Below are 5,009 nucleotides of genomic sequence, written 5' to 3' on the forward strand. Positions count from 1 at the left end.
GTATACCACTTGGGATCGAAATTATCGAGGGAAGATTCACGAAAGTTTGGAGTTGTGTATTGACAATCTTCGATACTTGGTAGTTTATGAGACATAAGAAAATTAGGTATTATAAATATATTTTTTTAAATATTATGATTTTCTCATTTTTCACATTCGCACAATAATTCTCAGTATTTGATTACTATCAATATTTAATAGTGATTTTATTATCAATATTCACCAGAAATTAAGTACTAACGAAAAAATTACTGAATTACTAGTAATACATAATCACTAATAATTTTTTAGTATTTATTAGTATAATATTCCTGTAAGAGTGTTATCTGGGATTTTACTTTGTATAATAAAACATATTAATAATATTACATATATATTGCATTGCAATGTTGCTGCACAGTTGCGTTGTTATATTGCCGCAAGCGGACATTTTACCATTGTTGCAACGTTGCAGTAGCATTGCAGCAACATTTTGCAACATTGTTGCAATGTCACAATATTGCAAAACAATGATGCTGCAACGTTGCTGTGCTGTATGGGTATCTTATCTCGCTCTAACTTATTGCTTTACAAATGGCGCCCAACCATAAGGAGTTATTCTTTTCAGCGGATTTTATCTCAATTGGGGGACACGAATCAGGACGACTTTCGTTATATGGAGTTCGATCTCTTTTTCTCTTATTTCATGATACAGAAAAGACAGACGAGCATTATCTGCACTGTAGTGTTACGGTACCGCTGAGAGCTCTACGCGCCATATATTAGTATTACATATATGACTACCTGGAACGCGCGCTAGCTCTTGAGTGTGTGGGATGAGAGAGAGCATGCATATAAGTCTCGAACAGCGCTCTGTCTTTGTCTAGTATAGTCTGAACCAAAAGCTAATGGCTTCTGCACACAGAACGCGGTAATACTTGCCGCGCGGCAGAAGTCCGCGCGACAGTCAATCAATATGTTGTTTTTCCGTAAGAGCTAGAAGGTTATTACGGAAAGCAGCGGAAAGTATTGATTGGCTGTCGCGCGAACTTCCGCCGCGCGGCAAGCATTACCGCGTCCTGTGTGCAGGAGCCACAAGTTGGCGATTCTCTGTACTAGGGGTGCGTTCGAAAACATCACCCGTGTGTATTTTGTCACACTCAGATCGTTCGAAAACCCCTAGTGGGCACACTGACCATGCGACCATGGCCGTTCGAAAACCGTACTCCGTGGACCACTCGTGTGACTTTTCTCCACTCTCTTTTGCGCGGTGTGAATCGGTGGAGATGGTGGAGAGTGCGCAAAGAGTGCAATACAGTATGAAATTACTAAATTATTTATGGTTTTTTGTTCTTCGAAACATTTGTACAACCATTAGCCATCACGGTAAGATAAAAAATTTAAATACAGCAGTGTAGGTTAGCCAGGTTTAGGTTTATTTCTATAATGATGCATATTGTCAGAATATTGTCTTTAAATATAAATAAAGCTTATTAAGCTTTTTGTATTTTATAGGTTCTGAAATTTTCTTACGAGATACGAGGCACGTTAAAAGTCACGAATCAGTAACAATTTGTGAAAAAAAATGGAAAATTTAATCTCGGGTCGTCATATTTTATGCATGGATATTTAAAAAAATATACAAAAGGATGACAAGGGAAATGTCTATATATACGATGTTAAAGGTAAGGAGTAATAAATAAGTTTATAAATTTCCTTAGGCCTGGTGCCCACGATGCTAGAAATCGATCCGAGTTCTCGGACCGAGAAATATATAGCCAATTAACTTTCCACATAACTAAATTATAAATTAATAATTACTAAATTAATTAATTAATTAATTACTAAATTTATTAATTTATTATTATTTTGCTGAGAAGCAATTATAGCTAATGTCGAAATACGCTTTCGATCAGCCATTTTGTACAACACATATGTAGGCACAACACACATGTAGTATGTCACATTGAGCATTCTTCCATGGCTGTTCGAAAACTCCTCTCGATACCAACTCCACTAACCCCACCAAGCCCATCCACCACAGCCACTTTCCGTCGTGGACTTTCAGTGTTTTCGAACGCACCCCAAAGGTTCTCTAGGTTAACTCAGAGCCAGTCAAACATACTATTGGGTGTTTCCGATAATATCTCTCCGAGTCATTTCCCTAGAGCAGAAATAAGTTACAGACATCACCATCTACTACTATTATGTGATTCATGGCAACCCAAAGCTACCTAAAGCCCGTATCAGACTACCTATTGCACAGGCCGATCCAACTACCGACTACGACTGCCGACTCTCAATAGACCAATCATAGTGAGGCGCCGATTGACTGGATCGGCCGACTCACATTTAGACTTTAGTCTATAGCCTGGTTTACATCGTGCACTTGATACGCGTACTGAATAGTAACTTTCTATTAGATAATCTTAATATTGACAATGCATATCAACGGCGACGCGTTCAATCAATACAATACGTTTTCTTGATGAGTATTATATCAGCTTAATATGGGAGCGGTGCACTTGGACACGGTGCATTTGGACACAGCCAATCACAGCACCGTGTGATTAGAGACATTTGTAGGGTCCCTTGGAACAGCGACTTGTGATTGGACTGTGTCCAATTGCCCCCTGTCCAACTGATATACACCCGCTTAATATACCGTTGTTTATATATATCGTCGATATTAAGATTATCTAATAGAAAGTTACTATTTAGTACGCGTATCAAGTGTACGATGTAAACCAAACCTATTTTTCGAGTCGGCGACTCGAGTTGTAGCCAATCATATGGTAGTTCGTATGATAACGCAACTATTTTCTTCTTTCTTCTAATATTTTGAGATTTCTTAAAAGAAAGTTTTATATTTCTTGACATATATGCTATTATTTTACTATCACATAGAACTTAACCTAGGGTGTTTACGATAAGTTGTCGGATTGGAAATCCGACTGAACAGTGGTATTCAATTACCCATTTCAAAAAATTCCCTAGCTTAAACAGATTTTAGTAAAAGCTGTCTCAGCAGTAATCGGATTAGCTTCATAGCGACGTGAGGTGATACTTTGTCCTCAAGAGAAATAAAAAAATAAAAGTCGGTAGGTACGTAATTATTATTCTAATGATTAGCGCGTATCATTTTCCTTATATATCAGTATATGTATAAATGATCTGTTACACTTTTACTGATATTAAATTAATGAAAAGAAGTATTAGTAATCTCACGTGTAGTAAACATTAACCTATAATAATATTGGATTTATGTTATAATTTTGTATGTACCAAAATAAGAACAGTATAAAATCTGTCAAATTAACATTTCAAACATACTAATTTTAAAATATATTAAGGACATTTATGCATTTATATATAGATACATATAAATATTTGTGCTTGTATATGTGTATGTTTATATGTGTAATCTATAATTATTTACACATTTATATTTTTATATAAAAAGAATATTTATATTTTTATAGATTGTGTATATAAATATATTTTTATGTAAAAAGAATATTTATATTTTTATAGATTGTGTATATATATATATATATACAATCTATAAAAATATAAATATTCTTTTTATATAAAAATATGTGTGTAAATAATTATAGATTCAGCTTATAATAATTAACCATAGAAGGAGGAGGGCATACTAGGTGGCGGCGGGACGCCGTGCGTTCGAGATCTGCATATTTTTTTCGTTCCAGAAAGAGAAAAATATCGAGAGCGCGGTCCTGCTAGGCCGGGACTCGAATCCGGGTCTTTCGCTTGCCGGACGACTGCTGTAAACCACTGAGTTACCTGACGCTCCACGCTCACGACACTCTTCTTTTCCTAGATAACGCTCAGAGATGCCGTTCGGAAGCGACATCTCTGGCGCGATCCCGAGCGCACGGTGACTACAGAGAGAAACAATGTTACTGTACCAAATGATACAGCTGTCAGTCTCTCAAAGTCAAAGGTTGCTATCCTTTAAGACCTGCTATAATAATTATAGAGACAGCTTTTATTAAAATCTGATTAAGCTAGGGAATTTTTTGAAAAGTATGCCCTCCTCCTTCTATGGGTACGTTCAGATTCCCTACCCGGGTGCACTCTAATACTAGAAGTGCTATAGTATATGTAACATATACTATAGTGTTTCTAGTAATAGAGTGCACCCGGGTAGGGAATCTGAACGCACCCTATGGTGGATCCCCTATGGCGCATTGCGTCCAAGCACCTGAGGGCTGCCAAAAAAAATTGGTGTCGACTCCGGGGCTTATTTGTATTATTTGCACCGGATGAGGAGGTGCAACAGTGGAGACGGGCATATATGAACAGCAGGTCTTAAAGGATAGCAACCTTTGACTTTGAGAGACTGACAGCTGTATCATTTGGTACAGTAATAATGGCTGCATTCAGTAGACTCAACAGTTGCACAACAGTTGAGTAATTTATCAATGTAATTAGTCTAGATTTAGGGATCTAATAGCAAGAACCAATAATCGTTGATTGCTCACTGAGCGCTTTTTCTACTGAATGCGCCCATTGTTTCTCTCTGTAGTCACCGTGCGCTCGGGATCGCGCCAGAGATGTCGCTTTCGAACGGCATCTTTGAACGTTATCTAGGAAGAGGAGAGTATCGTGAGCGTGGGGCGTCAGGTAGCTCAGTGGTTTAGAGCAGTCGTCCGGCAAGCAAAAGACCAGGGGTTCGAGTCCCGGCCTAGCAAGACCGCGCTCTTGATATTTTTCTCTTTCTGGAACGAAAAAGATACGCAGATCTCGAACGCACGGCGTTCCGCCGCCATCTAGTATGCCCTCCTCCTTCTATGGTCGATTGCATATCACTGTTCAGTTGGATTTCCAATCCGACAACTTATCGTAAACACCCCTAATGACAATGGGTGTGTTCAGCGAACTCAACATTTGCACAACAGTTGAGCAATTCGTCAATGTAATTGGTCTAGATTTAGGGATCTAATAGTAAGAACCAATCGCTGATTGCTCACTGAGCGCTTTTTCCGCTGAACGCGCCTATTTAT

The sequence above is a fragment of the Odontomachus brunneus genome, unplaced genomic scaffold (assembly GCF_010583005.1).
Source record: "Odontomachus brunneus isolate Ranch 3 - 2012 unplaced genomic scaffold, Obru_v1 Obru_scaffold_064, whole genome shotgun sequence".
In the NCBI taxonomy this organism is placed as follows: Eukaryota; Metazoa; Arthropoda; class Insecta; order Hymenoptera; family Formicidae; genus Odontomachus; species Odontomachus brunneus.